We start from the raw sequence: 13,934 nt of genomic DNA, 5'->3' as shown, positions 1-13,934 counted from the left end.
AGTATTTTAAAAGTTAAGTTAGAAGGATCTATTTAGTTTGCAAACAAGTTTGAAAACTTTCAAACTATGTTCTTGTTGTTAAAATTTTATACCACAAAATAAGATAGCTATATATATATGAATCGAATAAGGTTATGAACATAGTTACTACCTCAAGTTCCTTGGACAAGGTTGCTGTAAAAGAGGAGTAAGAACCTAGAACTAAAAGGGTGATGGAATTGGATGAAAGATTGGAAGTAAGTTTGTGTTCTTGGAAGGATTCTTGAAGTGTTTTTGTAAGGGTTTTCTTATGGTGATTAAGTGATGTTTTTGAAGCTAAATGATGGGGAAAATGCTTGGAGATGATCAAGTATGAAGTTAAGAGTATTTTGAGAGAGAAATGGGAGTGTAAGTATGAGAAAATAGGGTGAAGAAATGGTGTGCATGCATAAAAACGTTTTTAGGTTATAAAGGAAAAAAAAGATACCTAACTTTGTTTTCTTGCTAAATAATTCATGCTACTTGACAAATGGTTGGTTCCACATGTTTCTTAATCATTTAAGGCTGCTAAGGAGCAGATTTTTATTGGTATATACCAATAGTAAATACATCTAGAAGCTGCGTATGATACAGGTACATATACCCTAGATATACGTGTAGAAATCTTTGAGAAAACGGAACGAGGATTCAAATATAGCTATCTTTTGTAAATATACTTATATTGTTTTATGTATGTAAGCCCTTTAAAAGTGATAAAATACATATCTATACGATGCATGTATAAGTATTATAGGTTATAAGTATTTATGTCGAAGAACGTTACGTATAGTTATCGTTTTGAAAACTTAAGTTAGTAGTTTCAAAATATACTTATAACTCATTGTTATTAGTACCCAATGAGATGTTAAACATCCTTAGATCATGTTAAATATATATAAATACATATATATACATAAACGTATAATTATCGTATGTTATATAGTTCGTGATATCATCGGTCAAATTGAACGGTCAAACGTTGTGTAAAACTCTTTTCGAAGACATAAGTCTCAACAATTTGGATTGCTTGTCATGTTGGTAAGGTTTAATTTATGTAAATATTAATCTTATAAATATAGAATGATCGAAAAAGTGCGGGTCATTACAGTACCTATCCGTTAAATAAATTTCGTCCCGAAATTTTAAAATTGTACCTATTTTTTTTGTCATCGGGAAACAAGTGTGGATACTTTTGTTTCATTTGATCCTCTCGTTCCCAAGTAAACTCGGGACCCCTTCGAGCATTCCAACGAACCTTAACGATCGGTATGTTGCTCTGCTTGAGCCGTTTAACTTCACGATCCATGATTTCGATTGGTTCTTCGATGAATTGTAGTTTCTCGTCGACATGGATTTCTTCAAGAGGAATGGTGAGGTCTTCCTTTGCAAGACACTTCTTAAGGTTCGAGACGTGAAAGGTATTATGTACTCCGGCAAGTTGTTGCGGTAACTCGAGTCGATAAGCTACCGGTCCAATGCGTTCGATGATCTTGAACGGGCCTACATATCTTGGGTTCAGTTTACCTCTTTTACCGAAACGTATTACACCTTTCCAAGGTGACACCTTTAGCATAACCATGTCACCAATATGAAACTCTAATGGTTTCCTTCGGACATCGGCGTAGCTCTTTTGGCGACTACGGGCTGTTTTCAATCTCTCTTTGATTTGTACTATCTTTTCAGTAGTTTCATGTATGATCTCGGGACCAGTTAATTGTCGATCTCCTACTTCATTCCAACAGATAGGAGATCCACACTTCCTTCCGTACAATGCTTCGAATGGTGCAGCTTTAATGCTCGCATGATAACTATTATTATACGAGAATTCTGCTAATGGTAGATACTTATCCCATCCGTTTCCAAAATCGATCACACATGCCCTGAGCATGTCTTCAAGAGTCTGAATTGTTCTTTCACTCTGCCCGTCCGTTTGCGGATGATATGCGGTACTCATATCCAAACGAGTTCCTAGTGCCTCCTGTAGTGATTGCCAGAACTTTGAGGTAAATCTACTATCACGATCAGATATAATGGAAATAGGTATTCCATGCCTTGAAACTATTTCCTTTATATATAATCGTAATAATTTCTCCATTCTATCTGTTTCCTTTATAGGCAAGAAATGTGCAGATTTGGTAAGACGATCAACAATTACCCAAATGGTGTCGTATCCCCAGGCAGTCTTTGGTAACTTCGTGATGAAATCCATGGTAATACCGTCCCATTTCCATTCTGGAATTTCTGGTTGTTGAAGTAACCCTGACGGCTTCTGGTATTCTGCTTTGACTTTGGAACAAGTTAAACATTCCCCAACATATGTTGCAACGTCTGTCTTCAAATTAGGCCACCAATAATGTGTCTTAAGATCTTGGTACATCTTTCCAACTCCAGGATGTATCGAATATCTTGTCTTATGTGCCTCATTCAATATCAACTTCCTTAATCCACCCAACTTCGGTACCCAAATACGATTTGCAAAATATCGAATTCCATCTTCCCGCATAACGAGTTGCTTCTCATACTTCTTCATTATTTTATTTCCTATATTTTCTTTAGTAAGTGCTTCTCGTTGAACTTCTTTGATTTGTGAGTTGAGATTCATGCGAATTTTTATGTTCATCGCTCGTACTCGAATTGGTTCTCGTTCCTTTCTGCTTAATGCGTCAGCCACTACATTCGCTTTCCCGGGATGATAGCGAATCTCACAATCGTAGTCGTTTATCAGCTCGACCCACCTACGTTGCCTCATGTTCAGCTGTTTCTGATCGAAAATATGTTGAAGACTTTTATGATCAGTAAACACAGTGCATCTAACCCCATATAAGTAGTGTCTCCATATCTTTAACGCAAACACGACTGCTCCCAGTTCTAGATCATGCGTCGTATAATTCCGCTCGTGAATCTTCAATTGTCGAGATGCGTATGCAATAACTTTCTTTCGTTGCATAAGAACACAACCAAAACCTTGTCGCGAAGCGTCACAATATATTTCAAAATCATCGTTCCCTTCAGGTAACGATAAAATAGGCGCCGTAGTTAACTTCTTCTTCAGTAATTGAAATGCGTTCTCCTGCTCCGAGGTCCATTCGTATTTCTTCCCTTTTTGCGTTAATGCTGTCAACGGCTTAGCTATTCGGGAAAAAATCTTGAATAAACCTTCTATAATAACCGGCTAAACCCAAAAATTGACGTATCTGCGTTGGTGTCTTAGGAGTCTCCCATTTTTCAATGGCTTCAATTTTTGCTGGATCAACCTGAATTCCTTTGCTACTAACAACGTGGCCAAGAAATTGCACTTCTTTTAACCAGAAAGCACATTTAGAAAATTTAGCATATAGCTGTTCTTTTCTTAACAACTCTAATATCAACCTTACATGCTGCTCATGCTCTTGCTCACTCTTGGAATAGATAAGAATATCATCAATGAAAACGATAACAAACTTATCTAAATATGGACTACAAACTCGATTCATGAGGTCCATGAATACAGCTGGCGCATTCGTCAATCCAAACGGCATAACCAAAAATTCGTAATGACCGTAGCGTGTCCGAAAAGCAGTTTTCGGTATATCTTCTTCTTTGACACGTAATTGATGATAGCCCGATCTTAGGTCAATTTTCGAGTACACACATGATCCTTGGAGTTGATCAAATAAGTCGTCAATTCTCGGTAGTGGATACCGATTCTTGATAGTTAACTTATTTAATTCACGATAATCTATACACATTCGGAAAGATCCGTCTTTCTTCTTGACGAATAAAATTGGAGCTCCCCACGGTGAAGTACTTGGTCGTATGAATCCACGATCCAGTAATTCTTTTAACTAACTCTGAAGTTCTTTTAACTCGGACGGTGCAAGTCTATATGGAGCACGGGCAACCGGTGCAGCTCCTGGTACAAGATCTATTTGAAATTCTACAGATCTAAATGGAGGTAATCCTGGCAACTCTTCCGGAAATACTTCAGGAAAATCTCTTGCCACAGGCACGTCATTGATGCACTTCTCTTTTTCTTTCTTTTCGACTTTATTAACATGTGCTAAGATAGCATAGCACCCTTTCTTCAAGCACTTTTGAGCTTTCAAATAACTAATGAGTTTTAGCTTTGAGTTACCCTTCTCTCCATAAATCATTACTGGCGTTTTATTCTTACGAGGAATGCGAATTGCCTTCTTGGCGCACACAACTTCGGCTCCTATTTTGGACATCCAGTCCATGCCGACTATTACATCAAAACTTCCTAATTCTACGGGTATCAAATCAATCTTAAATGTTTCTCCGGCTAAATTTATTTTACAATCACGGCAAATTTTATCGGCTTTAATTAGTTTACCATTAGCTAACTCAATCATGTACTTAGCATCTAGAGGTAATGATGAACAATTCAATTTAGCGTGAAAGTCTCTACACACGTAACTTCTATCAGCACCAGTATCAAATATAATAGATGCGGATAAGTTATTAATGGTAAACGTACCCGTAACAAGCTCCGGGTCTTCACACGCCTCTCTAGCATTAATAACAAATGCTCTCCCTCGTGCAGGTCCGATATTTTTCTCTGGATTCGGGCACTGGCTCTTATAGTGACCTTGTTTTCCACACCCATAACAAGTAATGGTAGCCAAAGCAGTTCTATTTGCATTGGTGGCAGGAGTCTTGGTACCATTTGTATTTATAACGAGAGCCCTACAATCTTCAGCAAGATGACCCTTTCGATTACATTTGTTGCATACCACATTACAGTAACCAGAGTGATGTTTGTGGCATCGGTTGCATAAAGGATTTTGTCCTTTATAACCAAAGCTTAAACCACTACCCGCACCTTGCGTGATTTCTTGTTTCTTAAAAGATTGTTGTTGGTTACCTCGATCATAATTTCCATTCCACTTTCTTTTGTTACCTGATACCTTCACATCAGTATTGGATACTTTCTTATCCATGATGACCTGATCCATTAGCTCGTTTGCCATGGTTATAGCTTCATGAATTGTCTTAGGTTTCGATGCTGTAACGTTTGCCTTGACCTTTTTGGGCAAACCATCTTTGTACATTTCAATCTTCCGTTCTTCGGTTGGAACCAATTCAGGACATAGCAAAACTAATTCCATGAATCGCTGATTGTAGTTGGTGATTTCAGTACCAACAACCTTCAGACTTCGTAATTCATCTTCCAACTTCCTAACCTCGTTCCTTGGACAATATTCGTTGATTAACATTGTTTTGAATTCTTCCCATGGAGTATCATAAGCTACATCTCCTCCTACAGCCTTCACATAATTTTTCCACCACGTGAGTGCACTATCTTGTAAAGTGCATGATGCATACTTGGTCATGTCCTTTTCAACACAACCACTGATTTTAAACACAGTCTCCATCTTTTCTATCCATCGGGTTAAACTGATCGGTCCTTCTGTTCCACTGAATGATGAGGGCTTGCAAGCTTGAAAAGTTTTGTAAGTGCACCCCACACGAGGATTTGGGTTAACTGCAGCACCTCTTGCAGCCTCGACCCATAACATTCTGTCGTTCACTCGTTGATTGATGAGTTCCTGGATTTCTTGTTCCGTCATTCGGTTCAATCGCGCCATATTCTTCTATAAGAATGAAAAGAAAATAATTATTCACATGGAATATTATAGATGTAGTGTATATTTACAGTACATTATAGCTTATTAATAATATGAACCAGGTATTATTATAAAAGCCTTTTCTTCTTATTAGCGTTTTATAATTATATCTAGGATAGTACCTACCCGTTAATGTCCATACTTAATAGCTTAGTACAGAATCAATTACTACCATCTAAATAATACTTAACCATGGAAAATTATTGCATTTCACACTTCACTATTTTACATATGCTTATCTTACATCGAACATTAAGCAAACCACACTAATAATATTATACAAAACATTATATGATCCCATGGTTTAATACGGCAGCGCATCGTTTGGTCTATTTTCTAGGACGTTTAGGTTCAAAGAATCGCTTAACACTTATCCTGGCTGTCTGCCTATATTTTGGCTGTGGGACTGAAGAACTGGATGCCGGGATAGAACGAATAGGAATAGCGGGAATAGGGGTGGTAGTGTCTAGTGGAGTTGGTGCCACATCATCCTTATTAAACTCAGGATTTGAATTTTCTAATTCATTAGCCTTTCGTTTCTTTCCTAGTTCGAACTCGTCTTTTGTAATTTCCTGTATTTCTTCCTCGGGTTCACTTTCCTCCTCGGGTTTACTTTCCTCCTCGGGTTCACTTTCCGGGTTCTCTATAGTTGGTTCATCCGGAATTTGTGAGTCTTCCCCAAAGATATCATTTTCGTCATCGGATAGGTTAATGACTGGAACACCACCTGAAGATTCTGGTTCGGAGTCGCTGAATGTGATAACAAGTTTTGAGCCCGACATCTATCATACAACAACTAACCCATTAGTACTACATAATATTTACATATAAATTTTAACCAACAATGATAAGCAATGGTTTTTAAATCAGACCCGGTCAAAGTCCAGACTTACTAATGTATCCTAACGACTTATCGGTTAGACACACTAATGCAAACCTGATTCGCTAAGACCACCGATCTGATACCACATGTCATAACCCGTCCTTAACCATAAGAACGTGTTAAATAACGTATGATTTCATTGCGAGGTATTGACCTCTATATGCGACATTTTTAAAAGAAAAACTGCATATATTATACATTACAAACCATGATTCTTATTTTTGTTACAAGCTTTGGACAACATAAAAATGATTATCGTTTAGCGATAATCTTCGACTTACAAACTTTACATATAATGATAACAACACGGTTTCTAGCATATTTTACAACACAGATCCTCGGGTATGCAGTTTTATTTTTGACACAAATATGCGTACGCAAGATCCGGCTCAAATTCAACATTATGCAGCGGAAGCTTTAGTAATCTCCTGAGAATAGACATGTTTTAAAAGGTCAACATAAAGTTGGTGAGATATAGGTTTAGTGCCGGCAGCAATATATATATATAGACCACAAGATTTCGTATATAAACAGTTTAATAAAAATATTCTAAGTGGTTGAGCACTTGGTAACCATACTTAACATTTAATCACGTCGCATATTCCCTTTAATATGAAATCTTACTACACCGTACCAAGTGTAGTCACAAAACGAAGTACTGTGCAACCGTTGAATACTGGTCGTCCAGTCCGGTTGGGGTTGTCAGGCCCGATAGATCTATCAACAGGATTCGCGTTTACAATACCGCTGTAAATATTAGTTACCAAGCTACAGGGAAGTATGCCAGTGGTACAACTCAACGTAGAATATATTTTTCAGTTACTTGTGTCCATAACGTAAAACATAAAATACATGTATTCTCATCCCGAAATATTTAGAGTTTAAAAGTGGGACTATATACTCACGTTCGTCTTGAAGATATATATATTTTTGACTTGGTCTTCCGGTTGATATCACGAACCTATCCATATATAATATATCAATACCTTTTCTTTTTAAACAAACGTCTCATATATATACTTGTTATACTTTTAATACTTTGAATAATTCCTTAGTCCGTAGTTAGCATTTCGTTGTTAGTAATTCAATTTTAATGGTTCATTTGTAGATGTTTAATATACCCGCAATGAAATAAATAAAACCCCCAACGAAATAAATAAAACCCCATCGTATATGTATTGGTCGAGATTAATCTTGACCCACGGTACCGGTGTTGTCAAATGACGTGTTGCGTACATAAAGTACCGGTGTTGTCAAATGACGTGTTGCGTACAAACATGGGATCTTATGATTAATCTTCTCGTATTGTTTATGGGTGATCCTGAACCATATAAAATTGAATTATAAGTACATATATATAAAATATCATGTTATCTTAGAAAGATGTGATTTTATTTAATTTTTCCCAATTAATCCCGAAGTTAAACAAGTCTTGGATAACCAATTTTGTTTCGGTCATAGTTTCTTCGTTACAAATCCGTTTTCGTTGATTCAACTTGCCATCTCCTTGGATCGAGTTCCTCTTTAAGACTATGAACTGAAAATACCTTGGTTTGTATTCAAAATCACACGGCATAGGTGAAACTTTAGTGAAACTTATGAAGTTAAACATTTTCCTTTATGTAAACAACCTTAAATGATTATTTTTCTAAAAATACTTATACTTTGAATTAAATCATGAAATTTTTATGTGTTATCATATTCATATTAAAAATCATTTTTCCAGAAGATAAACTTCCAATTCAAAGTTTAAGATGGTTTTTAATTATCCAACCCAAAACAGTCCCCGGTTGCACTCCGACGTCGTAAAAACAGTTTTTAAGGTGTTCTTTGAAAAACCAAGTTATACCTTGTTAAATTAGCATGTAATTAAGTTATATTACAGGTCTTGAAGTATTTTAAAAGTTAAGTTAGAAGGATCTATTTAGTTTGCAAACAAGTTTGAAAACTTTCAAACTATGTTCTTGTTGTTAAAATTTTATACCACAAAATAAGATAGCTATATATATATGAATCGAATAAGGTTATGAACATAGTTACTACCTCAAGTTCCTTGGACAAGGTTGCTGTAAAAGAGGAGTAAGAACCTAGAACTAAAAGGGTGATGGAATTGGATGAAAGATTGGAAGTAAGTTTGTGTTCTTGGAAGGATTCTTGAAGTGTTTTTGTAAGGGTTTTCTTATGGTGATTAAGTGATGTTTTTGAAGCTAAATGATGGGGAAAATGCTTGGAGATGATCAAGTATGAAGTTAAGAGTATTTTGAGAGAGAAATGGGAGTGTAAGTATGAGAAAATAGGGTGAAGAAATGGTGTGCATGCATAAAAACGTTTTTAGGTTATAAAGGAAAAAAAAGATACCTAACTTTGTTTTCTTGCTAAATAATTCATGCTACTTGACAAATGGTTGGTTCCACATGTTTCTTAATCATTTAAGGCTGCTAAGGAGCAGATTTTTATTGGTATATACCAATAGTAAATACATCTAGAAGCTGCGTATGATACGGGTACATATACCCTAGATATACGTGTAGAAATCTTTGAGAAAACGGAACGAGGATTCAAATATAGCTATCTTTTGTAAATATACTTATATTGTTTTATGTATGTAAGCCCTTTAAAAGTGATAAAATACATATCTATACGATGCATGTATAAGTATTATAGGTTATAAGTATTTATGTCGAAGAACGTTACGTATAGTTATCGTTTTGAAAACTTAAGTTAGTAGTTTCAAAATATACTTATAACTCATTGTTATTAGTACCCAATGAGATGTTAAACATCCTTAGATCATGTTAAATATATATAAATACATATATATACATAAACGTATAATTATCGTATGTTATATAGTTCGTGATATCATCGGTCAAATTGAACGGTCAAACGTTGTGTAAAACTCTTTTCGAAGACATAAGTCTCAACAATTTGGATTGCTTGTCATGTTGGTAAGGTTTAATTTATGTAAATATTAATCTTATAAATATAGAATGATCGAAAAAGTGCTGGTCATTACATTGTGCCTCTTCGATACCCATGTTTTGTATACGACAACCTCTATCATTTTCAGCTGGTTTTCGGGGCATAGGCCGGATATCAGTACCAGTTCTGCCTGTTATTCAGATTCTAAATCATTCAACAAACTTTACTAAGTACATAAATTTCATAATATAAATGAAATCAATTTTCATCTGCAGTGATCACACTGCTCTTATATTGATAAAGTGAATTCACTAATGTGCCACAACAACCAGAGTTTCTTGTTTTTGCTTCTATCAGACCAAGTCAATAAAGTATGCACAAAACTTGTTACTGCTACTAATAACTCTTTTTGGGGTCACATGTATGTATGCTATGAACTTATGATTTACAATTTCAATTTACAAAAATTCCATAGCATTATACATTAATCAAACATTTTTTTCTTATAATTTCAGGAAGTATCGCGATTTCGCGGGTTTTCAAAATTAAGATTATGAAAGAGGTATCATAAACGTGTTGGAATGAATAATCATTGGCAAATGAAAAAGAAACAAATATAGTCTGATATAATTCATAATGATATAAAAGCATTTTCACAGTAAATATAACAGTTGATTACAATACAATGGTTCAATGAATCCATATAGCAAGTACGAAAAGATCGTGAATAGTAAGAAACAAAAATACACATTTCAAGTTTGTGGACACGATTTCCAAGCATAGTTTATTGTTTCTAGTCTCTTGTTTAGTCGGGTTCATCCATACACCATAAATAATATTAAGAACAGGGAGCTTATTTGTTAAGGCACAATCTAAGCTGATCAAAATATGTTGAACTCATTCCTCGGTGTTTGATCATAAGTTATTTGTGAAGGTACAACCTATTTGACGTATATGAGTTCTGCCAAAAGATAATGCAAAATAGGGGGAAATAGTAAAATGAACTTATCTACTCTCGCTGTCGGTATTCTGCATAACACGAATCTGGTTCATTCACTGATCAAGAAACGCGCAACACATAGAACATTTGATAACTTTTGTAAATTAACACTCACACCTCGAGTAGAACTTGTAATGAAAAATTAACATTAAAGACCAAAGATGTAACCGAATTTCAAGAACCATCATAATTTACATATTTACATAATTAAAAATAAATCATACCTACTTTCAAGATGTATAATAAAAAAAGCAATAAAATTAGGGACACTAAGTTTATGGAACAAAAAATACATTATTAATACTAAAAAAAAGATCAATGTGTAATCCTAACCAATAAACTTGTAACCTGATAGAATATATAATACAATAATATATATTATATGTAAAAGAACAAAAACACTCGATAAAAGCATTAAAATGTTAACCGATGAGTGTATAAATTAACTCATTGAATTAAGAAAGAAACTACCAATTGTTTGGTGTTCGGTGTAGGGATGAAAACAGATGACCCACTTTTGGCTGGCCTGATTAACCAGTTAGAGATAATATATAAATCATATTTACCTGTTCATAACGAAGAGCAATGATTGTTATTATCTCCAAATATGCAAGTACAGTAAAAAACATACGATGAAGCTGGAAATACATCAATAACATCTAACTTTGATGAACCGTCATCGTAGAGGACATACTACTGAACATGTATTAAATACAAACTCACAACTCACCATCCCACTTTTAGAGCTTATATTTGTTTGCCAAAATAATTATTAGAATAGAATCAAAGAATCCTTTTATTGATTAAAACCTTTTTTTAATGAAAATACTACCACCTTAAAAGATAACTTTACAACTTCTTTTTCTTTTGTAAGTTTTCAATCAAAATTAAACTTCTACCATATAAGTAATCAACAAATCGTATTGGAAACTTACTATTTCCCCCTATTTTGCAATAAGCATATTAGATATATGACCATCAATTGACACAGTGGTAGTCTTTAGTTTATTATCACGGAAAATGTTTCTCTTCAGAAAAATAGTGGTATGTTTCTAAATCGACGTCCTTCATATTGACAAAATTATACGAATGCGATAACCAATAGATAGTGAACTGCTTACTTCCATATTGCAGTTTGCAGATCATCTGTCATAGCTTCTGGAAGCATTGCGATATCCAAAGCAACTATGTTCACATATATACCTTTTTCAACTCTCGCTTCATTTCGACAACAACAAGTTTACCTAGATACCAGTGTCAAAAAGAACTGTCCATGAAAAACTACTTGGATTATGTAGTGGTAACATAGGATGTTGTACCTCTGATCACTAAGAACCCCACAATTTATATAAGTATAACCAAATTCCTAGCCTCAATAAGTAGATATCAGACCAAATAATAAAAGCAGAAGATAAACAAAAAATAGAGTCAAGCTGAACAATAAATCTTACCAAGCTGGACAATAAAGCTTACCAAAGGATTTAACCACCCATATACAGATTCTGCAAGCTGAACAAAAGCCACAAATAGCATAAAGAAACTTAGTGGAAAACAGAGAACATCTTGTATTCACTTAAAGAAATTCCAAAACACAACTCTAAAATCACTTTAGGGAACCAATATTTAGAATTATATAGATCCAAATCCAAACAAAGATAAAAAGAAAGGCATAAAAAACAAAAGTACCTAAAATACTCTTCAGATGTTGAACCTGACGTTAGTTATACGATGAAGTAAAACTGTCGAAAACCATAAACAAATAGGGCCCACAGTTAAACTCAAAGTTTAAGATGATAAACTATGCAGATTCACCAATGCATCCCGCAATAACAAATATAACAATAATAGAAAGTTCTCAGCTCTAAATTATCAAATCCAATCGATTATAGCAATAAACGAAATAAAAATCAAGCAAATTCAGTAATCTCATTTAAGAAGTCACTATGCTTATTGTTATGCCATGTATTCACTTCTCTTAGTTTGTAAACAATGCTATTCAGCTGACTGTTTCATGGAAGAACACATATTTTTTGAAACAAAAAATATACACTGAATATGTACATATCTATGAAAGATCCTATGAATGTAAAATTTGCATATGGTTCGAATTTGTATATCTATACCTAATTGTTTAGACATTCATAAATTGGGGTTCATCGATGATAAATGGCATAAATTTAACAACGAACTGTTAAAACCCTAATTGTGCAAGAGATTTTTTCATAAGAAACAAAAACCCACAAGTATTAATCCGTATTAATATCACAATAGCTTAAAACTTTTAAAACATCAAAAAGGAGCACTAGGGTTTTATCAAGAAATAATAAAAACCTGTCATTTTTTAGAAATCAAACAAACTTCTTGCAAATCTTTGACTCAAATCGATTGCACCATAAGAACCCTAACTTAATTTGGAAACAGGAAGGAACGTTTTTGATTGACGATTGCAGCATACGAACCATAATGCTTCGTGAACCACAATTTCTAATTCTTAATTGAATGGAAGTTAGCGCTAATTGCATAGCCACTTGCATCGTAGATTTTACTGGTTACGTAAGAATACTTTAGAGAAAGAGATGTGTATAAGGGTTATCCCGTGTTTTTTTTCTTTTTTTTATTATTAGAGAGGGGTATTTTAGGAATCAGTGTATTTAAAATTGATTTATTACCTAATATTTTTAGGGAATGTTTATTGGTCGTTAACGTAATTTTTCAATCTAACGGTGATTAATGGAGTTTTGAAAATATTTATTACCTAATAAAGACTCTCTTTTAATATATAGTAGGATAGGATGTACGACTAGGCCGGGTCCGGCCCGCGCGATGCGGCGGGGGCTTTCGGCCGGCGTATTCATATTTAACGCAGTTGACGAGTGGAAAGATACGGGCTGTCGTTGTGTTTAGCGTTTTTTAAAAAGTGTCTGTTTCGAACATGGTTAGTTTCATTTTGTTCGGAAAAATATTTTGAGTTTAACAGAGTGCTTGGTGAAATTTAACTCGAAGCGAGGTGGAAGGTACGGGCTGTCGAAAGGTTTGGGTGAAGTTTTTATTTTAATTTAGGAAATTTACATTTTACCCCTTGAAGTTTGGTGTAATTTTTGCAAGTTGGGTACAGGTGAGGGGGAAGGATGAAAATCAAGTGTGAAAAGGGGGTTGGACTTTTGTCGTTTTTTCCATGATCGTACGACTAAGTTTGTCATGACAATTATTATGTATAAAATGTATTCTCTCAACTTTTTAAATCTATTTTATCAAATTATTACTACTAAGTCCCTCCGTGACAATGATAAAAGAAACGGGCTTAACGAATCTTCTTGCCTGAGACCACTTTTAAATGAGAATTCCGATGAAGGCCTCTCATGTACCAAGATAGAATAACCAGGTGACCTACTATTTATAAAAGTAGGATTTTTGGGAAGCAATAAGCACTTAAATAATACAATTAAATTTTACCATCTTCTTCTCATTTCAAGGAAAAGGTGCC

At 34.5% G+C, this 13,934-nt stretch overlaps 1 long non-coding RNA gene across 1 annotated transcript; it reads right to left on the bottom strand.

The window, feature by feature from the left end:
* Nucleotides 1-10,776: 10,776 nt before the first annotated feature.
* LOC139893176 (uncharacterized) lies at nucleotides 10,777-12,964 on the bottom strand. Its single transcript, XR_011774375.1, has 4 exons — nucleotides 12,782-12,964; nucleotides 12,137-12,189; nucleotides 11,572-11,959; nucleotides 10,777-11,016 (listed from the first exon to the last, which is right to left on the bottom strand). It is a non-coding gene; the product is annotated as an uncharacterized lncRNA (long non-coding RNA).
* Nucleotides 12,965-13,934: the final 970 nt, after the last annotated feature.

This window comes from Rutidosis leptorrhynchoides, chromosome 2 (genome assembly GCF_046630445.1).
Source record: "Rutidosis leptorrhynchoides isolate AG116_Rl617_1_P2 chromosome 2, CSIRO_AGI_Rlap_v1, whole genome shotgun sequence".
NCBI classification, from domain to species: domain Eukaryota; kingdom Viridiplantae; phylum Streptophyta; class Magnoliopsida; order Asterales; family Asteraceae; genus Rutidosis; species Rutidosis leptorrhynchoides.
Note: the sequence above shows the minus strand (reverse complement) of the source record. Positions and strands in the feature narration are given on the sequence as shown.